General features: G+C 38.7%; 1 protein-coding gene across 8 annotated transcripts in view; it reads right to left on the bottom strand.

The window, feature by feature from the left end:
- Positions 1-24,927, bottom strand: part of SULF1 (sulfatase 1) — a 124,863-nt gene that overhangs the window by 86,057 nt on the left and 13,879 nt on the right. For 7 of the 8 annotated variants that reach the window (XM_069779494.1, XM_069779491.1, XM_069779495.1 and 4 more), the window contains 2 exons: positions 16,015-16,085; positions 13,139-13,236 (listed from right to left, as the gene is read on the bottom strand). The gene's annotated coding sequence lies outside the window, so the exon portion shown is untranslated. Of the gene's footprint in view, positions 1-11,577; positions 11,716-13,138; positions 13,237-16,014; positions 16,086-24,927 lie in introns of all 8 variants that reach the window. The other variant, XM_069779496.1, reaches the window with a different exon arrangement.

The raw sequence follows: 24,927 nt of genomic DNA, 5'->3' as shown, positions 1-24,927 counted from the left end.
AAGGGACTTGCCCAGGCAAATACCAAGACACAGTTAGAACTACCTGTATTTATGGGAGTTCCCAATACATTTAACAGACAATACTGACACTAGTGTCTTTCTCAGTTTACGCAGTGTCTTAATTTTGCCACTGTTTACATTAAATGTCTAGGAAGTTTTGGTCAGAATCTTGTCTACCATTACAATCTAGAAATACTTGCTGTACGTGATTGTTACCATCTGGGTCAACAGGGGTATATGCTGCCAAACATCAACTACAAATAGATCAGACTGTATCCTAAGGATAAACAGAACCATCCCAATATAACACTTATTTACCTTGCAAATTGTGAGGCTTAATTAATTAATATTTTTTAGAAAGTTCTTGATGATAAGTTGCTATAGAAATTAAAAATGTTTGCAGTCCATAGAAACCTTTGCTTCAGCACAATTAAGATGCTTTTCTTGTTACATTTTCTCTAATTATGTTTCAGTCTTGTCCATGGATCTTAGTTTTCCATTGTCTAACAGCATGTTTGAGGTTTCTGGATCTCATTTATACACAAGCTAACATTATAGTTTCAGAAACTCCACTACTTGAAATAGGACTTTTGAAAAGTAAAAATAAAGAAATGAATATATGGTCATAAAGAAACTGGGGGAATATCCCAGAAGTTTATTGTCCAGAATTCCCTGCTTTTGGCAAGGCAAAATCAAGGGCAGCTAAGAACAACTTCTTTTGGAAGTGCCTCCATCAGGTATGGAAACAGCATGCTTCAACTGCACCAACTTTCACAGCCATCACAAACCACTAAGATTTTAATAAATCTGGGGCTAGGCTTTTAAGATTACTGTAGAATATATGTGTCTCACTGTAATATGAAGAAAGTACCTGTGTATGAATGTTAAAAGTTTGGAGAAACTGAAAGAATCAGTGCTGGAGCACTATGTCATGCCACAGGCTTTCAAGAGCTGCCCAGATCATAGTGCCAGTGTCAGACTAGGATTGATGCATTAGAGTCTCCTGATGTGAAGCACAGTTTAGAGATGAATACACATCCTTACAACCAATCTCTTATTGACAACTTAAAAACTTCTACCCTACTAAGCCTAAGTAAGCACTAAAACCTCCTCAATCTATAGATATCCAGAGTGGGTTTTGGAAGACATGGACCGCTCTGACTGAACACAGGCCCATGCAAACTCCTCCTGGCACTTCAGAAAGACACATTAGTTAAAATAAAAAAACCTGAACAAACTGCCTGAAATCTTGTGGCACTGTGCCTCCACTAATAAACCGCAAACTGCTTTTCTAGGGAAATGGACCATGGTGCAGAAGCAACCGCTTCACTCCCCCCACCCTTTGTCACCTGCCAGCCTCAGGGTTGCCATCAATGCCAGCTCCACTATGGGCTTGGCAGAGCAGCCTTGAGCCCAAATTAATAAAGTCCAGCTGGATACAGGTTGACACCATCAAGAGCCTCTGTGTTTCCCAGGGAACTGGCTTACCATGGAGCCAGATAAGATTCATACGGGCTTATTAACTCCCGCTCTGTGTAATGCAAAAGCAGTTGTACTGATTACGGAGTTGAGATGCTCCTGGAAGCTGTGTAGCCACATTCATGTGGGTCTGAGCTTCAGCTAATATCTGTGGCATGAATAATCTGCAACACATGGATAATCAAGTACTGACTGTATCCTGCTTCTGAATGGGTGCACAACCAACATACCTAGCGAGGCAGTGCTGAGACAGAATAATTTAGGAGCTCTGAGACTAAAAGAAACCCTTCCTTATTTCTAGGCTGTCAGTAACTTGTTTTGCACAGAAGAACAAAACTGAATCTTACTATTTAAAGGAATGAATTTTATTACTTATAGTCAGATTCACCTTCATGCACAGGATCAAGCACAAAAATCTATGAATCACTTCAGGTCTGTTTTGATGACTTGTCAGTGTTTCTTAGGTCTTAGGCTGACCCTCTCTCGAGGTATGAACATGTCCCTGAGGATTCCACCCTGCTTAGTACTAAACAACTTCTGAAGGTGATGAGTGCTCTTACTTTATGGTTCTAATCATTATCTGGAATTGTTCGGACTCTACAGGACTAGCTCTCTAACTTCTGGTTTTAATATTTTCATTGGAAATGAATAAGTGTAATTGACTTATGTAATGCTTAATGGGAGTTAGCATTACTAAATGCTTATGGAGCACCCTGAATATCTTAATTATGAGAAAGATACTCTAGAGTTACTTGCCTCATTAATACAGGCACATATATACCTTTTGTGATAAGTAAATGCACATAAAAATAAGTTAGCCATACACTGAATTTTAATTACTCCTGAGAGCCACATAACAGAATAGGTTGGAATTTATTCATATTAATATCACAGCAGTTCTAATCCAATCACCATCTTTACTTCACACATACATCTGCATCTACTTAAATAATTACAGTAGGTGGAATTCACCCCCACATTTTAGACACCTAGATTTAATTCTCAAAATGTTGGTGTCACTACAGGAGGTAAGTGTCTAAGCTCCCATGACAGTCAGAGGGGAATCTAGTCTGTACAGTAGGGGAACCTGGAAACTATTTAGCTTGTCCAGATGCAGCTCTCCGAGCCCCACTGGCTGTATCAATTAAAATGCTATTGCCTGTAATGGGACACCAGATATCCACACACTAACAAACACCTACATCTAGGTTTCTGAATCCCACCCAGTAGATCAGCTAATTGGTGTCATTTCTGAGCTATTGCCTAATGCCTTTTGCTGAAAATATACTGAAAAGCACGAATTTGAAAGAATTTTAGGATATAATCAACCTTCTGTACATATATGGACTAAAATCTCCCTGGAGATGTTCCTTTGAGTTGTACTTAAAGATACAACTATTGTACAACTACAAAAGATACAGAGAAAGAGGAAGAGAATGAAAGAGTCACACTGGGGAGGGCTTCGTAAATTTTCATGATTTCCCAGCTTATGTCTTGGGAGTCAACAATCACCACAACAAAACAAGCTTAGAGATTATATCTATGTCTTTATCTATATCTACCTACAGGCACACACACACACACACGCATTATTTTCCTTTCTTATACATGCATTTAGAACTCAGCACACTTATTTCCTCATAAGGGTACAGAAAGAATATTAGTGTCCTATAATCTGCAGCTGGGAGGAAAAATACAGGCTTGTGTTCAGAAGCATCAATTGTAATCCTGAATTTTAACAATATAAGCCAATATAATACTGTTGCCTTTGGAAGAGTGACACTGACATAAGACTTCACTTGCAACACTAAAAAAACTTGCTTACTGCTTTTCCTCATGCTTTAGGGAAGCTGTGCCTGAGTACCCAGTGCTACTGTGAGAGAAAGCCTGGCAAAATTTTGCCTTCTAATGCTTTTTTACTTTCTCCAGAAACCTAACGTACCATCATACTTGACAGTGCCCTGTTCCCCTTTCTCTGTTCAGCTGTGCTAAGCAAGTTAAGAAAGTTGTCCAGATCCCAAATTTCGCTGTGAAGAGCTCGGGGGCAAACTATATTGCATTTTCAGATCATATTTAGTCTCATCTCCCATTTGCCATTTTTACACCCTCCACAGCTTTCTACAAAGATAAAAAGGCAACTGGGAAGAGAATAAAAAGGAAAAGATTCAGGGAAGTGTTTAAAGTTAGGGAAACTTTGATAAGGAAAAATGTGACGAGAAGAAAGTGAGAAGGGAAACAGTGAAACAAATGGCACAGATGTGAAAAAGGTATGTCCATACACAAGTCTGTGCTGATTAAGCTGTTCAGGTTCATTTAAACCCTTGCATGGACACTTCTGGGAACTGTGACACATATGCGAACAAATGAACCATCTCTAACAGTACTTGGGTCACTATAGCATGGTCCAATGTGCTTTTCAGCAAGCATGCAACAAATCACATCAGTGCCCTTTCAGAGAAACTTAGGAGCTTAACTTCAGAAGAGCAATTAAAATAATCTATACCTATCGTGCTGCACAGCTTAAGATACCTAAAGTTCCTTGGAGACCTAATGCTAGGCTTCTGGGTCTGCTCAGTTGTCACCCTGTCTTTGTTGCACTAATTGCCTAAGATCCTGCCTTTTAGCTAAAGCTGTTTGGGAGATGCAAAACAGGCATAAGTCTCCAAAGGAGCCCGATTTGTGAGGCACATATTGGCCATGGAAAATTCATGGGATGTTGGGGATCTGCCAGAAAACTGGAAGTCTGAGCTTTGAGCCCTCCTCCTCGTGATGACGTCTGGAGCTCCAGCTCCAGTCCCAGGAGAGTTCCTCAGTTACCAGGCAATGGTGACAAAAAGTTCAGTCTACCTCTCCTGGGAAAGCTGCTCCAGGCAAGATCCATATGCTGGGGAGGAGGAGGAGGGGGCTTGCTTCTGCACATTAGATCACTTGATGTGGGGACTGAGTGCTGGCATTCTTGAGACTTTTCTGCTCTTTATCAAGTGGCAATTTTGGGATAATGTATAAACAGTGAAGGAGCAAGCACTGAGACCAAGGACATGACTTCAGGCTCCAAGTATCTGCTTCCCAGAGAAGCCTGACTGTAGCCCTGACCTAAGTGTCTGCATTTGTGCAAGAGACAGACATTTAGCATATCCATCGCTTTGGAATCCCCTATAAGCTGTTTCCGTCCCCTTGCTCAGATCCCAGTCTGGGAGAAAAAAAATCTACCGCACATATTGCAGGTGTCCAATAATACTTAGCAAATTCTATTCCCAGAGCATCATAACTTTAACTCCCTTTGTTGCTTTTTGCCTTAGAGAACAAAACTTTTCTCCGAGCATTCTTCACCACTAAAATGTACAGGAGAAGCCATGTATAGTCTGTGAGTCTTTGGGAAATGTCAGGCTCCCATCTGAGCAGCTTAATGCATATTCTGATTACCTATTAAAGATGACTCACAACATTGTGTAAATCTTGGTATTACATGACTTGCTTCATCACTCAATAACCCGGGAAGGAGCCAAGAAAGCAACTCTGCTCCTGAGTTTCAGCTATCTGATCAGGCTTCCATCCTTAGGACCGATGCTTGCAAAGTTTCACAGAGGCTGTTGTTTTTTATAACTGCAGTTGTAAGGCTAGTATGACTTACTGTACATAAATATATTTAAACAAAAAATGTGCTTAAAAACAATAAATATATAAATGATTCTTTCAATTTCTTTTTATGATCAAGAAGAAATTTGCTACCTAGGTAAAGTCAGCTTCAAAATTGTTTGCTATTTAGCTAAAGGCATAAAAATTCCTTTGGGAGGTCTGAACTAAATGAAGCTATAGATTTCAGAGCTGGAAGTCTAATAATTCCCTCTGCTGTATGCTCAAAGGCACAGAGGCCTCTTGGGCAGAGGCTACAGTTTGCCAAATTCATTGAATGAATGCTAAAAAGACCCTGATCCACTCAAACACAGAAACAACTTGTCATTCCTTGCACTGTCAATACCTGAAAGCACGTGACCTTTGCTGCTGGCAAAGTAACATCTTATAGCCCAGAGGTACATTAAATGAGCTTAACGTAGAATCAGTTTGACACTAACATTAATCTAGGGCATGTGGACTTAGGAGAATCACAAATCTTCTTTTATAGCTTGAAGCAGGTCAAACATCTCCGTTTATAGAAACAGCATTTGAGTTCACACAGCTAAAGAAAATACCCATTATTTAAAATAAACTTCTCTAAGACATATACAAAATATTTTATTTAAGTAGCTGCATTCTATCCTGCTTACTTTTTCTCTGCAGTTTTAACAGCACATAACATTCTACTCCTCACTAAACTCTCGTTTAGTTTGCTAGCACCAATAAAATTCCACATCCTAGAAATGGCTGCATTTCAATGTTGGCTGAAATGATCCCTCTTATTTTCTTCATATAGTGAAGTAACAGTGTTACTTGAAAATGTGTTTCTTTATTTATACTTACAGAAAAGACATAAGTCTGAAAAAAGTAAAAAAGAAAAAGTCAGTGAAACGTAAGAGTCAGAAATCTCTTCTATTGTTATTTAGATAGAAGGCACACAAATTTCAAGTTTGTATTTTACAACTCTGATCTATGGAAGTATTTTGTTGCTATTCAATGTACTGATCAAGAATGCACATAAACAGTTGTCCTGCACTGAAAATTCAGCTTGCAAAGTGACACCTTCTTATTCAGCAATATTTGCTTAGTGAATAACAAACTTCAGAACTAATCCAACAGCAAAAAAAAGAAGAAAAGTTTAGTCTTTTTTTTCCCTGTTATCTCATCCTGGCCAATAACATTAAAAAAATCAAACAGGTTTTTATGTCACCTTGTGTGCTAACTCAGTAGTTAATTACATTCTTGTCAGATACAGTGGGGCAAGTCCTCCAGAGGTAAATGGCTTGCTCAGCTGTTATAATGGTGATAATCTAATGAGTAACTCTATACAGGGCATCTAAAGTTTGTAGCCAGCAAATCTTTGCTAAAAGAATATGTCTAATGTAGCCTATATACCTTTAGTACTAGTGATATATAAGATAGAAGCTATGTTTGTAAAATTGCTTGCTAGACAGCAGAAGCTGTATAGCTTTAATACACTCACTGTAACCATCCTGAATCACAGAAGACATGGGAACCTTATGATACTCGTCTTAAGACATAGTTGCACATTAATAAAAATCACCACAAATTTTTCAGAAGTCTGAAAGCCTGAATATAACAGTTCTACCTCTTAAAAGTTCCTGGAATAAGACAGATCCACTCAGCTCTCTCTCACCACCTTTTTTTCCAGCAAACACTTATGAACATCCCTGTGCCATCTATTCCAGGTAATATCCTTTGAATTAATAATTAGATCTTTGCTGCTGCTGCATTTCAGCATCATACTTTGCCTCTGTATCACCTCTCTTTATTTCAATCCCAGCCCATGCCATGTGTGTGACACAATATTCAGACTGGGAGAAAAGTCTCTCAGCAGAGACCCAGCAGAAAATTTTGGTGCATGTGAGAATCAGACCATGCATTCAGAAGGCGGTACAACAGCACTCGGTAGCAACTAGAAGGGAAATCACAGGGAAAATATAAAAATCACCACCCCGTCAAAATATTCTCAAAATACTTCTCTTCTTTCATGAGGTTAAAAATTAGTCATGATCTGGTTGAGTACCTTGAGGTGTAAAGGCCTTCCACTATGTTTATTCCGAGCATCACAGAATATAATTCTGGAAAATTAAGTGTAACCTAAGCATGAGGCCTTGCAAACACCATTCACCACTTCCATGGCATCATGGCCACTAGTTAGGATATTTGCAAATTTATCTAAATCACAGTCTGAATTCAAAGTCCAAGTTTCCACAGAAAAAATGTATTCTTTTCTTTTCTTATGGTATTCTGGATTATTTCAGTACTTATGCATAGTTTTAAACATTCAGGAACACACAGTGTACATGATGGTTTAATTTGGTACTATTTAAACTATGAAAAGTTGTGGGGAAGGCCTCCTACCTAAAAGAAATAGTTAATGTGTGTATAAGAATCTAAAAATGCTGGTGAAGAATGTTTTCATTTCAGTTACAATTACTGTGTCATCATATCTTTATTTGCTTTCAATTAGTTGCATGGTTGAACATCATCACTCAGTCATGTCTCTGGCTATTTATAAATATAGAATTAATGGCTATAAAAACCTGCTTTGTTAATCAGTGGTTATATTTTATTGCCTTAGTCATCTTAATTTACATGTCACAGGATTTCAAAATCCCATAGAAGCTCTGGATCTGTTCACCGAGGGGTCTGAGAACACCTTCAGTGGGAACCCACGTGGCCTGCAGCTTCCAACATCAGTTCCTAGAGATAGACATGCCCACTGTGCGATACACAGCTGCTGAGCCATGAAGCCTGGGATTTCTCTATGGCATTTATGAGCATCCCATTACCGCATTATCCAAGCACTCCGTAATCTTAAATGTATCTATTTCCACAGCTCTCCTGTGAGCTGGTGAAGCAATGTTTTCCCTGTGGGACTGACTGTAGTGTGTTGCATGGGAAGTCTTGACTGGACCAAGGAGGTGAGACTAAAATCCTCTAAATACCAGGTTAATCAACTAACTAGTGAACCAGCTTTCACACTGCAGCGTAGCACCAAAGGAGCTGAGAAGGGGGTTATGACTTAGAAAACCTCTCATGTACACCTCATCTCTCATCTGTACACACTCCTATCTATTAAGAACTGCAAGACTGGCTGGAAACCCATGCATTTTTCTTCCACATGAGGAATAAAGTGTAAAACATGGTTGAGTTCTTCCCCAGAAGTAATATCCTCACTCTCAACATTTCTTTAGGTGAGACCCTGCACTTCACTAGTACATAACCTGGTTGCTTGTCAAGACCAAAACCTACCAGGCCTTCATGTGACACAGATAATAGGCCATTTTCTTTTTCTTTCTGGGAACAGATTGTGGAGGCGGTAGGGAAAATGATTATAACTTGAGGCAACAATGAGCAAAGAAGTGTTGTCTTAGATCTGTAAATCTGCAAGGCAACAACAAATGCTGGGAAGTTTTCCCATTAGTGTTTCTTGGCCCTGAGTCAGTAAGCTGCTTCATTGCTATGTCAATAGCACATACATGTATATAAACACATGTCCAAGTGCTTTTCTCACTGCAAGTAGATTTAAGCAGTTGCAGATATGTCATTTTTTTTCTAGATGACCAAAAAAGTCCTCTGTGAAGAAATGTTAATCTTATCCATATACTTCACTCAAAAAGCATTTACAGTTTTAATGTTACTGTATCTCACCACCCATGTCACATTAGGCAGTTCTGTTTGTTTGTGTGGTTTTGCTTTAGCTGTTTTCTTTTGTCATTCTGGTCTTAACACATAAAGCCAGGAAAGAGTTTTCTTTTTAGTATTCTTTTTTTCCATTCCCTGACTATATCATCATTATAATCTTAATGATGCTATAGGTGTGCTTCCTAATAAAGACATTTTGCATTTTTTGCGAGAAAAACAGTGAGATACTTCTGGATCAAGTTACTGGCAGTAGAAGTGTGTGGCCGAGAAAACGCTCCATTCTTCTTAAATATCCATTTGAATGGAAATATTTGGAAGGGGTAGAGGGAATAATGACACATACAATTCTTTTACAAAATCCACTTTGAAAACATTCCTTACATGAAATATTAGAAGTATTTTTATCAGACTATGCGTGTCTTATTTTGATGCCCTTGCACAGCACCAATTCTTCATGAAGGCATGGTAATACAACTGAATACTGGATAGGAAGGAAGTGACTTGGCTCTTACAGGAAAAAACCACCACCTGAATGTGGGAAAAGGTTCATAAATACTTCCAGAGACTGGCATTTTGAAAGCCTGATCTTGAAGTCTTAAGAGTACACTTATACAAAAGTTCCTGCCTTCAGTTTGGTGCAGGCTGGGAAGGAAGTTTTTTGGATCTATTTTTCTCTTGCCCGTCTCTCTTTTCCTGAGCATACACTCAGCATACTGCCCACCAAACTGCTGACCGCCTGTTCCTCATTAAGGCATGCAGTGCGGAGAAACATGCCGGTAAGAAAACCAATGAAGCAACCTAACCAGCAGCTGAGAACCCCTTCCACTAAGTAGCAGGAGGAAACGAAGGAGAAAAACCTCATACTTCCTCTTTGGAGCTCTGCTGGTGTGAACTAATTTAATAGGGATGAGCAGCCACAAAGGCAAACAACTGCCTGTTGCTTCGTATAAGTGACATGTGGTAGGTTATGAATATACTAAAAGTGAATCCCAGAATCTTCACTTTCACAGCTTCTAAAGGGAAAACTCCAAGATCACAGACTTTCTACTGTATTAGTAGGCTGTAAAAAACTCCCTCTGGATCTTAATCAATGGAGCATATAGAAAAACATAGAAAAAGTTTATGTGTAAGAGGGTGATGGAAAAGAAAACCAAATGAAAAGGGCACTCATTTACCAGGTCAGATCAGTAATGTACTGTGGGCAAGAAAGTCACAAAACAGAGAGGATATGAAGGGGCAAAGTTGTGTCTCCTTGAATATCTCATTTTATCAGCTATATCTATTGTAGTTAAAAGCCATTACCTAAAAAGCATTTAGGGGGGCACCCCCTTATCTTTCAGCTAATAATCCCCTCCTATGTAATCGTCTTTTCCAAACCAAGAAGCTTGACAGCATGAGAGGAAAAAAGAGTTGAGAATGAATCAGTTTTGTTTCCAGAAGTGGAATATACTAATAAAATAGAGCTAAAGTCACTGATGGCAGAGATCACTTGGGAGGGATGCAGAAGCAAATGGCTTAGCACGTGATCCTTAGAAGGTAATCTTTGTGTGGGCGCATGTCAGAACATGAATGTGTATGCAACACAGAGATGTACCTCTGTGTCAGAGGATTTTTCCCATGGGACTTCCCTACTTCTGATAGGTAGTTCCTTGTGACCTTTTAGCAGGAGAGAAAGAAAAAGCCTCTAGACAAGGAGATCAAAATGCTTGACAAGATCCTGGCTAGAGAAAGGCTGCCTGATTACAGATTCAGCATGACTTGGCTGCATCCTGTGTAGACAACTATTAACAATGAAATACCACAGCACAGAAAGAGGAACCCTACAAAAAGATCACAGTTCTGCTGTATGCCTTCTAGCAGGACACTCAGCGATACCTTCTGCTGATAGACCAGTGACTGTGCCCTCATTGTGCATACAGTAAAATGAAGGGTGATGCAGTGAACTGTAAAAAAATGGTACTTGCACTTGCTCTATGTCTCTGTTCCCCAGCTTCCCAGCCTCTCCTAACAATCTACTGCCTGTTGGGAATTTCCAAGTTATCCTGTGAGACCCATCTGACCATCTACTCAGGTTCCTTGCTTGGAGACACCACTGGTCAGCCCAGTACTCTTGACCTATCAATCCCTCATGCAGATTCACTTTCCTAAGCCCTGTAACCTGGAGTGAAATGCTGTAATGCAAGCCTCTCCAGTTCTTGTTTCAAGATCATGCTCATTTCAGATGAAGTGAAATGGGTTTTTCAAGCTCTTACACTTCCCAAAAATAAGCTGGGATCCAAAAGACTGGTTAGGACTGGGACTGGGATATGCATGTGTGCAATAATGAAACTACATTTCTAAAAAAACTGACCCCAAGGGTTAAGTTGTATTCGACTTAATTAACTGAAGTTGGCTTTTGGAATGTCAGCGGATAATATGCCAGGAAAGTCTTTGCACTGAGAGTGTCATTAATAGATTATATACATAAGAGACATGATTTTTAAGCTTCAGGTCAAAAAGCCACCTTTTCATTTTTCTTGGAACTTTCCAAGTATTTTATCCATGCTGCAAGTGATAACACTTTATTTCATAATAAATATTCTGAAGGCATTCCTAATACTGACAAATATGAATTACATTTATGCATACTTCACAGTTATAGTTTCATTGTATGAGATACCATGACCCTAAATCTACAGAGAAAAAGTATGTTTATAAATTTTTCTTGCAAAATGTCTCTACAACAGCAGATGATGTCAATGAAGAGTGAACCTCTAAAGTTTCAGGTTAGATAAACAATGTCCAATCTTTTTTTTTTTAAAAAATATTAACCTTTGGATCTGCAAAAATCACTTGGAAATCTTCCAATGTAAAGTCCTTCATAAGATTATTTGTGCTTCCTGCCTTTAGTAGACCGGGAACATCACCAAAATGATCACTTGTCATTTCATTGAATAGAAGTGGAAGGTACTGCAAATAATAATCCAATTCATTCTCTTCAACAAAAGCAAGATCACTCATCTAAATCATATTCTTTCATTACTTCCACTTCTGCAGAAATCTAAGGCATCATTATCTTGGCCCTACTCTAGTTAACTGCTTTAAGAGCAACCTAGGAAAAATATAGATAAACCTATAGATAAACCTAGTAAAAATTTAGATGAAGTTCGGAGACAACATTAGGATGGAACTGGAGATAATGACTAGATCGATGGTATAGGACAGCCTGGATATCCATATGTTGTATGCAAGCAAACAATACGTGCTTTATATGGGACCAATATACAGCCACATATCTGGGGGGAAAATAAAGCAGACTGAATAATCTTATATTAATTCTAATTGTTATGAAACACTATCTGAAGATCTGGTAATTTAAATATTCTGTAATTAAAATAAACTATGAGCTAACATGTCAAATAGTAACTGGTTCCAAACAAAATTCTATACAGACTCACACGTGAAATAAACGTTGATGTATACCAGCTGTCTTTCATTACTAGTAATGTCTTAATTTTAAATCCAAATTTACTTCTACCACACATATACCTGCTATTAAATCACATGCATTTGCAAATTGTTTAACCAGAAATATTTTATGTAAATGAGGTGACAGAAAATAATACAGATGAGGGAAAAAATGAATCTCAGTGCATTTCAAGCTTCCTTCTCTGTGCTCTATCATGTGGCTTTATATTTTTATTTGTTAAGTTGAGATGTATGATTTGATACTCAGCCTAGTGCCATAATTCCCACATCACAAGGTCACCACACAACTTGCTGTGACCTCCTAATTCCACCTAAAAGTCAGCCAGGCCTTGAAAGCACATTACTAGTGCAGATCTTTTGGAATTGCTTTGGCAGAGTCACATAAGACAGCTTGCGTAGTGTTTTTCTTTACCATGACCAGCTGCATAGAGTGAGATTAGCTTCAAGTTTTCATAATCGTCATGTTCACATAAACAATGGAAAATTCCAAACCATTACTTTTTGCTTAATGTATATCTGTCTCTGCAGGAAAAGTGCACTTTAATCTTGGCATAACTCAAGACTATAAAATGTTCCTTTTCATAGGCTCAAGAAAGGCATACATTTTGTTCACAGGATGTTATTCAACAACCACAAAACATACAATTTCTGGATGTCTTAAAAAGTAGAAAGTTAATAGTAGCAAACGCTGGATTGAGACGCTATCTGTGTAATCATTTACTGGCTCACTAAAATGTTAAGGGTCCTTGGGTTAGTCTTGAGCCTTTAAAGTTTGGCAGAATAGATCCTCCAGAAGATTTACTACAGCTTAATTATTGACCTGACATAATACTTAGGCTATGTAGCACATGCTGAAGGCTTGTTTGGTTTAATTAATTACTGAATAAGCATTTTATTTTTGTACCTTTGAAGATTTCCTGCAGTTAATGTGCCTTGGTTAATTTTCATAGCATTGGACAGAAGTCTGTATGTCTTGCTCAGTGAATTTATTATAGGCAAAACCTGCAAAAAGGGGAAAACACATTAATACTTAGAGCTGCTAGGAATCACACATTTAAGTTGTAACACTAGCGCTGTTCATGCTGGATTTAGAATTTGTTTGCAAAACTAAACTTATTCATTCCTATTTACTTTGCTGAATCACTCTGAAGAACCAAGTTTATCCATGTCTAATTACCTTGCTTACAAGTCAGCAAGCTGCCATCATTAAAATAATTGAAACATTAGAGAGCACACATTAATTTTTAAAGATCCTGACTTCCTTGTGTTTTGTTCATTATTAAAGTACCTATCAACGTGTACCTGCTTTTTCGGTGCATTAATACAGCCGAGAAAACTTAGAGCAGATGTTCTTCTACATGAGAAAAAAAAAGAATAATTTCTACTATTGTAAAATAACCATACCAAAATGATAAGCTATATTTTATTTAGCTGTCAAAATCAAATGAAAATGCTTTCCTTTTGTATTCCTTGTGGGCAAGCTCTATCAGATTTAACAGAAATGTATACCTTCAAGTTAAGCGTAGTCTTACTGTTTGGCTAACAAAATTTTTACATCTCCAGCCTCAGATTCCAATGGATGGTTCAAATAGCTAGATGTCCATCACTAAGTTCTGTAACTTGTCAGGATATTTTCTGAGAATATTTGTAATATTTTAATAAAATTTTCAGTTTTAGAGATACTTGTCTCGGCTTTCATAATTGTTCATTCATTTATTTGTTCTTTTCTAAAATGAGGTAATAATGAAATCATGTTGTCGTGGTTTAACCCCAGCCAGCAACTAAGCACCACGCAGCCGCTTACTCACTCCCCCCCATCCAGTGGGATGGGGGAGAAAATCAGGAAAAGAAGTAAAACTCCTGGGTTGAGATCAGAACGGTTTAATAGAACAGAAAAGAAGAAACTAATAAGGATAATGATAACACTAATAAAATGACAACAGTAGTAATAAAAGGATTGAAATGTACAAATGATGCGCAGGGCAATTGCTCACCACCCGCCGACCGACACCCAGCCACTCCCCGAGCGGCAAATCCCTGCCCCCCCCCACTTCCCAGTTCCTAAACTAGATGGGACGTCCCATGGTATGGAATACACTGTTGGCCAGTTTGGGTCAGGTGCCCTGGCTGGGCATGAGAAGCTGAAAAATCCTTGACTATAGTCTAAACACTACTGAGCAACAACTGAAAACATCAGTGTTATCAACATTCTTCACATACTGAACTCAAAACATAGCACTGTACCAGCTACTAGGAAGACAGTTAACTACATCCCAGCTGAAACCAGGACACATGTATAAATCAGCACAAAGAAGTCCATTTTGTCTTTAGGCAACTAAAATGTAACTACCAGTATCTGCTATATTACATCATCTTCTCCCTTTGACAAAAACCAATTGGTCCATATCTACTTTCTCTTCTTCTGACCTGAGCTACTATTAAGATGCAAGATCTCATAGGTGACTCCAGTCAGGAGAAAGTTTCAATGACAGAAAAAGAGCTCTGTTTCATTTATTTTCATGAAGACAGGAAATATTCTGTTGCCATGAGCTGTAGTTTCACATTCCCTTAGCCTCATCTAGTCACAGGCTTCTGACAGAAGACACGTCACCTTCCCCTCCCATCCTGGTGGCGTGTGTCTCCAGAGTGCGCCAGCACACATGCTCCTGGGGTTGAGGGGAGCCAGGTGAAAGAACTGATCTGACCAAGTATTAATACTGCCGGCCAAAAACATACCAGCAAGCCAGCAAGTGGGTTAGTTTTCAGATGGGTCGGCTCTGTCATCTGGCTCCCTGTGTTGTCACGCTGCTGCCAGCGCTGTCCCAAGGAAGGAGCAGAACTGGGGGCCACCACCCCAGCAGTCAGCACATACGTCATGTAACCCTTGCCTTGGACACGGGCGCACTAAAGCCACCAGACAGGGTTTTCCCACCTAAGCCAGCCTGTCCGTCAAAAGGGCCTCTCTCTAGGCTTTAGTTTCCTCTGTTATGAAGGCTCTTTCTCTGTCAGTCTGTCTGCTCCCCTTCTTCGGGACCTCTCTCCATCTGGCGCACCACCCTTCTGGGAAGGGCCAGCCAAAGCCTGGCTGCCTAATGCTTACGCACTCTTGAGCAGCTCTGGGGCTTGACTTTGGTTTTGGAACACGCATGCTTTACTCTTTCTTACAGCTGTTTTATAAGGGCAGTGGCAAGGAAGTCTTTCTGTTTTGAGGATAATGAACGCAGTTAGATTCATCATTTGAGAGCTTCTGAAGGTCAAACCCAGCCTTATTAGGAAAACTCTGGTGACTTGCACAGACACCAGCAACGGGAACAATGAACACATATGGGGAGCATTATTTCATGCACAGCTGGGTACCTGCGACCAAAAAAAAAGAAATCCAAGGAAAATTTGGGGCATTTATAGCTTCCAGACAATGGAGGGGGAGGAAAAAGGAAAAGAAAGAATGAACCCTCCCTCAACAAACCCAAAAGGGAGATAGTGTAAATAGAGGAACCTGAAATACGTACACCCCTAATATGCTGCTGCAAAATGAAATGTAACCTTTGCTTCTCTAATGCAGAACAGGTCAAAACAGTGGTCTATACAGTGCCTAGCAGTGGACTCATTGTTTCAGTTAATCGGAAAAGATTGTGAATTTTAAATCACTGGCCAGAAGTGTGAAGGTCTGAGTAAGTTTAAATAAAAAGCTGCCAGTATTTGGGAACTTAACAAATTACCTCATAGTTATTATTAGGCTATAAATATGCACTTGCAATATTACGGTCCTCTAAATCTTACCTTTTTCTTATGCAAGAAAGAAATATTGTCATTATTCTTCCACTCTTCCTCAGTTCAGGTTTTTTTTCTTGCTGTAATAAATAAACCAATAGAAAGTTACAACAATTTCTAAGCAATAAATTTAATAATATTTTTAACGAAAAAACCCAAACAAATCACTTGCATTTACCTATACATTATTTCTAGGAATATATCCCAGCACAATAAGAAAGACATTGCATAGCGTAATGGTTTTTTGAGCTGTCCCATAAGCCTCACTGGGATTATTGCCTCTAATTTCAGCAGGGAAGGGTTACAGCAAAGTACATTGCTACTGCAATTTTCTTAATTTGTCAACAATTCTCTTTCTTCTTTAATTCTTTTCTTGAGAAAAGATACTGATAGTGTGCAGCATCTACAGAGGGCAGTAGCTCTCTAAAGCTGATTCTGCAGGTGCAAAGCAGAAATCCGGCAAGACTTATTTAGATTCCAGCCAGTAAATTCAGTTAAGTCTGCTTCCTAATAAATCAAAAAACAAACCAATGTGCTGTTAGGTTTTCAAGTTGGTAGTGGCTGTGAAAACCAATAGGTCTTCTGGTATTTCACCTTGAAAATTTAAGCCCAGAGTCTAGATTGAACACTCCTAATGTACAACAAAAATACATAGCTATGAAATAATTGCAGAAGTGAAAAATAACGTTATTATTGTATTACCTAATACGTGGTTTTAGCTTTCTTTCTTTGAGACATTGGTTTCTCCAGCTTTTAATAATGTATTTTTTGTTGATCGATTTCCAATTTTTTAGCAGTGCTGTAATAGCCAGGATAATCAGACTGAAGGGTTTCTTTGTCATTCTTACTAGCTACCATTGAACCTTTTTGCTCACCATTAACGTCACATAAAGTTATGGGCAACTGATGAAGACTTGCCTTTCTCTCTGGATACCCTCAGCACTCTTGGGCATGTGTATTGCTTGGGCCAAGAGGCTAGGATTTAAAAAAAGCACTCTCATAGTCAATCACACTCAACACAACTTATCTGTCCCAATGGCCACATAAGCCCTCCTTTGACCACATCATAGGAGCCAGCAGCGCCCTGCCGACCTTCTGAGTGCAATAACTCCTAGGTGACCAGTGCAAGGGATGGGTGAGTGCACCAGGCCCCTTCCCACAGGCGGGGGCATTGGTTGAATGCACACTAGTGTTACAGCAATTATTTCCCCCAGCAAAATCTGTGATATAATGAAAGGCCAAGAAATCACAACTGACATGGTTTTTCCACTTAATTAACTAGACCGAGTCTCAAGCACATGACGCAATGAAAGATTAGCTATCAGTCACAGTACGAGAGGATGCAAAGAAAGGATAGGTATGCAAACACTAGAAGATGATTAATCAAATTATTCACTCAATTTTGAAACATAAATGGTCTTACTATGTTTTGTTACAGTTACTTGTTGTAGTTATGTGGAGGGGTGGGCTGTGATCCATAGGCCAGCTTTTTAGCTTCAGTTACATGAGTGCAAATCCCACTGAAAGGGTGACTGCATGTAAGTACCAAAGGATAGATTTTGGCCCTTAACTTCCTATAAAAAAGAGTATTTTTTTCCTATTATTGTTGTTGTTATGGGAAACAAATTGGGCAAAGAACTTTTGGAAGGGAATTGTTTTCTAATGGCCAAGAATGTAATAGCAACTAAAATAAAGAAAACAAATCATCAAGATTAAAATAAGCTAATGGAGAAAACAATGGTTAGAACAGCAAATCAAACAGAGGGAAGAGGCTTAAAAACAATCCTCAAATCATCCCCGTTCACAATCAATAAGATGACTGCATGTGTACAACACAAGTTCTTTTTTTCTCTGTTTAAAATTTCTCCTTTCATTGTCAGAGATCCATGATTTTTTTACCTCTTCCTTCTTGCTCACCACTGCACTTAAGACGCTAGTTTCAAGTACATGTGATAAGGCAAAATCAGGAATCACCTAATAGCACCAACTGGAGTGAAACATTGGCTTTAGGAACAATTTTATCTACACATACAAAAGGGTAAAAATAGTGGATGATGAAGCAGAGTGACGATGAAATAAGCCATTGGATGACATACAGAAGAAAGAATCCAATAGCGCTGGAATCAACAGGAATCTTTCCATTTACTTTAGTGGGCATTACAGAGCAGAAAAAGACACATGGAGGTGGTAGCTACCATTGTCAAAGTTTCCAGATCCCTGTTTTCCACATTCATGAGCATATGAAAATACAATACTTTCCAGTAGGTGCACAAACGAGTTCATTATGACTTAACATTAGAGAGGATGTTATTCCATAATTTTATTCTATGGAAAAAGGACTCATTATTTTCTTTAAATGCTGCTGCGTTTAAAGAAATTGCAGGAGCATTTTCATTTTTCTTCAGGTTTCCGTGCACCATTTACTACCTAAATTCTGAATACAGCCTTAGTCAGGAACCTTGCCACCACACATTTCCAACCTGTGGTACAGATGGAGCCTTAACAGCATCCCACGATGAGAAAGACTTACAGCATGCTGTAATGCAAGATCACTATTTACTGTTCTGCCTTTGAACAGCAGGTGTTTAGATACTGCTGGATGGCGTATTGTTTGGGAGTTTGGAGGAGTGTAGGTATATGTGTGACAGTGAGAGAAATCCTTCCTATATAACACAGATAACCAGTAAAACATAGGAGGGTTTACTATGTGCAGGACTTTTCCCATACCTGGGACATATTGGTGATAAAGAGTTTTCCAAATAATTCCAGAAGTGGTAATACATGACTGTTACCATGTCCTGGGGCTGCAATGATCTTATTTAAGTTCACAAAAGAAACAGTCACAAAGCCTCCGAGGAAGACCCGAGGGACTGCGGGAGTGTTGTGTGTGATTCACTCCATCTCTGAGTCAGTCCTGAATTTACGTACTCAGTTTCTTGCCAGAGGGGAGGTCTTTCAGAAAACAGGAAAATACTAGACCCACATCTTTCTACAGACTCAGCCAGAGACATGTTCATTACTTTCTCAGACCAACGCTGTATAAAGAATGTCCTTAGGCAGCAGCTTCCCATTTCACTTAGAAACAACTGTATTCCAGCGGAGAACTCAGTGATTTCTGTGTGCATAAAGTGCTTTTGCATTTCCAGGGTTTAAATACTCTATATACAGGTTACAAGTGCAAGATGATTGCAGTTGTAACTCACTGAAAACACAATGACCTGGAAAACGTTTTGGTGGCTGACTTCACAAATGCCAATAAATGGACAAGAGAATCCAATTCCAGTTACCCAATACTTTTTTGCTGGACCATCTATAGGCATGATTGCAGAGCAGTCCAAGCAACCACAATTTATGTAAGTGTTCGATTCTCCTCTGGCCTTGTGTTTCTCATTGCCTTCAGTAGGCACTGGAAGAAGTATTTCTGAATAAGGATATATCCTAATATTTCTCAGAACTGCAGCTCCATTAGTGACACATAAGGGAGCTCCAGCATACACAGAGCTTTGCCACTGCCTGGCACCGTTATGGTGCCGTCCAGCCTTGCTCATAATAGATTCAGAAGACAGAGTAGTAAAAAGGCACCTAATGGCAGCAACTTATGAACATTACTGACTTCACCACTCACTCAGCAGTATTTCTGTAACAATGGAAATATCTGTTGTTTAAAAAAACAATGGAGCAGCCTATGCAGATCAATACAACATCTATTTGCAAAACAGTGACTGTTAAAACTGATCTCATATGCTTCTAGATATTCGAAACTCAGCGGGATTATCTCAGTAGACTAATTTCAAAAGAGCTTCTATCACTTACTGCTAAAGATTCCTTGCTAAAAGAACTTCCATCATCAATATACTGGACATGCAAGGGGCAATTCAGCACCAGTCATAAAATGACCTCTGCTACCCATTTCTGGGTGAAACAGTGCAGAAGAAAACTTCTTGGTGTCACCTTCTTGAAGTGTGAAATACTGCTTTTAACAGTTATGAGCAAAACCCTTAAATTAAATAAAACTAATCTATATAAATCTTTTTTCCTGAGAAAACAAGACTCTGTGCATTTAAATTTTCATCATGATTTTGGTAGATATGACTAAAAAATTGCCTTAATATTTGACTCTCCATTTGGAAAAACGTGTTAGCCTGATGCATGAATCTATTTTGCTACACTGTAAAAATGCACTGGCTGTAGCATTCAAGTCTGCTTCCAAGTGCTTAGCTAGCTAGTGAGAAAATGACACAACTCTTACACTTCAAAAGAACAAAGACCAAATTCTGCTGTCTAAATTACAAGTAGAAAGCCAAACTAAAAATTTGACCATTGAGTGTAGTGAAGTAAAAATACAATAAGACCAAAGTAGTAGACAATAAAAATATAATATTCTAAAATAAGAGAAAAGATTCAATTCAGCTCTCATATAGCAAGCCACTTTACATTTAACTTGCAATTTTTCACACTTTGATTTGGTAAGTGTACCAATACTGAATAGATGTATAAGCTTAGGGGATATTCCCATTATCATTATTCCAGTAGAATGAACCACTGAGGAAAGTGGAAACAAATATGGCTGATCTTCAAAACAGCAAAAAGGTGGTAGAAGCTTCTTGAAATAGCCTGAACCTGGCAGGCACTTAATTCCTCAAAAACGACTTTTATACAAACTGCTATAACTCCTCAGGGTGTAAGGTATTCCTGTGTTTCTGCTATGCAATTGTGGGAGAAGAAAACAAATAATTCGCATTTTAAAGGATATCTATCTCAGTTTAAGTATTTGGGAGGCTCTAGCAGCCCCAAAATAGACTTAAAATGTTAACTCATAGTCAAAATACATGAAGGGGGAGGTGGAGCAGGAAATTTCTTAGATGTGACTTGATGAGGGTTAACGAGCCCCCAATTATGTGTGTGCTTTCTTAGTTGATAAAATATCAGCATCTCCCTTTGCCTTACTGTTCTGGCAGATTTGTTTTTTCAGCAGCCAAATACAGCCTTTTGTTTAGCGAGAAACGCAAACTACAGACAAGGTTGCTTCAGTGAGAAAAGTAACTCAGGGCTTTAAAAAAAGCAGGCTTTTCCTATATTTCAGCACTTAAAATAACAAAGTCACTGTGACTTGAAACCTGACTACTCCTTATCGCCTTCTGAACATAAAGAACAATGTCACTACAATCAATGAATCAAAAAGCAAGATGACCTTAACTTAAGTATTTAAGGAGCAATTTTGGAAAGTGGAACATGTGAAGGCAAGGAAGGAGGCAAGGAAGACTACTTGCTGGAAACTTTGCCTCTCTGATTTTGAGAATGCACAAGTTTACTTGAAAAAGAAATTAAAATAATGATAAGTAATAAATCTTTTGTGTTATCTTGTTAATGTAATTGCCTTTTTTTTTTTTTTTTTGAGAAATGTGGAACCATTCCATAGACACAACTGAGCTCTGCCTTCTGTTAAGGGTTGCAGCACCATTGAAGTTTGGACTCATTTAAGCAGTTCTGTTGTGCTTTCAATTCCCCCACCTTCTTTTTTTATTCCAGTGGATTGAAATGTGACCAAATAGCAGCATGACTGTGAATGGAAAAGATAATTCTCACACGACATTCTTCTCAGTGCTTTGGGGAAAACACACACATACAAACACATTTACCCATGTCTGATTCAAGATGTGAAAAAAAAAAAAAAAGGCAAATCTATGAGAAATTTTTCTGAAATTGGAAACACACTTAAAAACTCTCCTATGTATTTGTTTTGTTTAGACTAATTAAGACTTCTGCTTTATGTTACCACAATAGACACTAAACATTTGCAATATATTTACAGAGGTTAAAGGGATTATGGGATGAATTTGTATCTGTTACACCATTATCCTTAAGCAACACTGCTTTAGCAATCAGTTGGAATACATTTTTATCAGTCTAGAAGGTGACTTGTCAGTCTAACCAGAGACATTTTGCATCCTCAGTACATTATATAACACAGAATGCTAGTAAATTTTGTTCCTCAGGAAAAAAAATCCTCTTCTGTTGATATCTTACATTACCATATTGGCATAGCTAGATTAAATATGGAGGCAAAAGAACTCGTGGATTGTATTGGAGCTATAGTTTGTACTGTTTCTCTCATACCTGTGTAATTTCTTATACTAATGGAAGTCCTTATCATAAACTGAAAAATGGGAAATTCCTGAAGTAAAATATGTCCAAAAGAGTGAAAACTAAGTTAAAAATTCTAACGCAAGGGATACAGGGATTTACTTCTGTTGTTGAACCTCCCACGCACACACACACACATGCACACAGAGAACAAACATTCACTTCCCTTATTAAAACATGATGGTGGAACTAGTTCTCACTAACACAATCTTTTTCCATGTCCTACTCACAAGATGTAAATTAGATTAGAGTCAAGCTTCCGCTACATTAAGTCTCCTCTTCCAAGGAGATTTTTTTAAAACATACATCTTTTGAGTTTCTCCAGCAATATGAAGGACTGCAAAAGCTCTTAGTTATAAAGGCTATTTTAGATCTTAAAAAACTTGAGTATACTTTCTTCCATTCAGCTTTTGTGTTGCACATTGTTAGCTTTTCCTAAGCGTAAAAGCTGGAAAACTGGTGTCAGCAGTCATCCCTTAATAACTCGGTATACAGGGTAGCACAATATCAAGACACCATTAAAACTCAAGGCCCTGATGCATGATTTTAGAAATTCACACTCCGTTAAACTAAGAAGTTAGTTCTTCCAGCTGTTCCATTTTCTATACCCCCATCTCTGGTCAAGGTAACTGACCCTCTAACAGAGACAGCAGAATGGGAGGTCTGTCCTGATGGGAGAGCTCCCCAGTGCTTCCTGTTTATAGCCCAGTGTATTAACTAACATTTAAAAATGGCTACTTCAATTTACATCAAGATGCAGAGCTATGGATGGGAGTAGTTGAGGGGATGCTATGGAGCACATTCAGCTTTATTTGCAATGGGACCTCTAATCTCTAGGAGATTAGCAGGGCAACAGCTGGGAGGAGTGATTCTGAAATCTCTCTGAGACATCAGAGGTCACGGATCAGTGCAGAATAAAGATCCCTGTTGAGGCTCCAAGCTGCAAGTGTGGAGTCTAAGACTGCATTTCAGACCCATCATCTTGCTAAGCAAAGAGTAGACTTAATTAGCCAGCAAGAAGGAAACCTCTGCCTTCTCAGATCTTGGGTGTCTAAATCATCCTGCTCAGGAGGTCCTCAACCATTATACAGTCAAAGCTCTTGTGGCTGAAAAAGCACTTCCAAAAAATTTAGAAACATCCCCCAAATGACAGTGGTCACACACATGTCTGTTCTATGGGGGTACTTTTACAATACAGCTGCAAAGCTGGTGTGTGTCCAATGTTACATTTATTTGAGGAATGCTAAGCCAGTTTCAATGCATTTGTACAAGCTAGTTTGTACCGATTTAAAAAGTCAATAAATGCCATTGTAGACAAGCCATTAGTTTCAGAGACGTTACAAAATGAACTGTCATGGTTTAATCCCAGCCAGCAACTAAGTACCATGCAGCCACTCACTTGTCCGCACCCAGTGGGATGGGGGAGAGAATTGGAAGGAAAAAGGTAAAACTCATGGGTTGTGATAAGAACAGTCTAATAGAACAGAAAGGAAGAAGCTAATAATGATAATAATAACAATAATAAAATTACAATAGTAATAAAAGAGTTGGAATATAGAAAACAAGTGATGCACAATGCAATTGCTCACCACTTGCTGACTGATGACCAGTTAGTTCCCGAGCAGCGATTCCCCCCCCCTCCCCAGCCAGCTTTCCCCCCAGTTTATACACTGGGCATGACGTCATATGGTATGGAATATTCCTTCAGCCAGTTTGGGTCAGCTGCCCTGGCTGTGTCCCCTCCCAACTCCTTGTGCCCCTCCAGCCTTCTCGCTGGCTGGGCATGAGAAGATAAAAAATCCTTGACTTAGTATAAACACTACTTAGCAACAACTGAAAACATCAGTGTGTTATCAACATTCTTCTCATACTAAATCCAAAACATAACACTATACCAGCTACTAGAAAGAAAATTAACTCTATTGCAGCTGAAACCAAGACAACAGGTTTGTGCTGATGACTGCTATCACATATTGGTTACCTATGAGAAGTTACAAGATGATGGATAGCGAAGAAGGGTGGATAAAAACTGAATCAGACCATGCTTGCCAGCAACTCAGTGAAAAGGTCAAAAATAGCAGGACAGTAACCAGGTTTTAAGAAATAAATGTTACTGAAATTTAGGTTGAGTATTTTCAACACTGAACATTATAAACAAGTATTCGAAACAAGTTTCTCCCTTTACTGCAACCCTGTAAAAATCCATGAAAGTTCCTTTCTCTTTATTTCCTCACACTGTGAAACTCTGACAAAGATAGCTTAGATGTAGACTGCGCTTCAGGAAACATGTATTACACTCTAAATATTCAAGAATTGGCTGAATGGTGCAGGTGGTCACATTACTTGCATAATGTACAAGTCAGCAGTTGATCTCTCTTACATGCCCAACAACCTTCTCACTAAAAAGTGATTCAGATATTTTGCCCCAAAACTCTGGCAGAAGAAATTAAAATTATGTTTACTAGAATACTACCAGAGGTTGGTAGAAGAGATGTGTTCCTAATTAAATGCTTGGCATTGAATGAATTGAATGTTCAGTGCCATTCACAAAGTTCTCAAGCTCAGACAGCAGGGAGCTTTTTAAGAGGGCAGGTATGAGCAAACTCAGGTAGAAATCAGGTAGGATGACTGGGGCATGAAATTACCCAGAATAATCACTAAACTAGGATGGCTTTGGACTTCATATGTTTTGAATTCATAAATTTCAGCTCTGTTGGTTAACTCCTTATCCAGCAACAAATAGAATTTTAAAATAACTTTGTAAGGACAATACATGCA

The sequence above is a fragment of the Haliaeetus albicilla genome, chromosome 3 (assembly GCF_947461875.1).
Source record: "Haliaeetus albicilla chromosome 3, bHalAlb1.1, whole genome shotgun sequence".
NCBI classification, from domain to species: domain Eukaryota; kingdom Metazoa; phylum Chordata; class Aves; order Accipitriformes; family Accipitridae; genus Haliaeetus; species Haliaeetus albicilla.
This window is presented reverse-complemented; position numbering and strand designations above follow the sequence as displayed.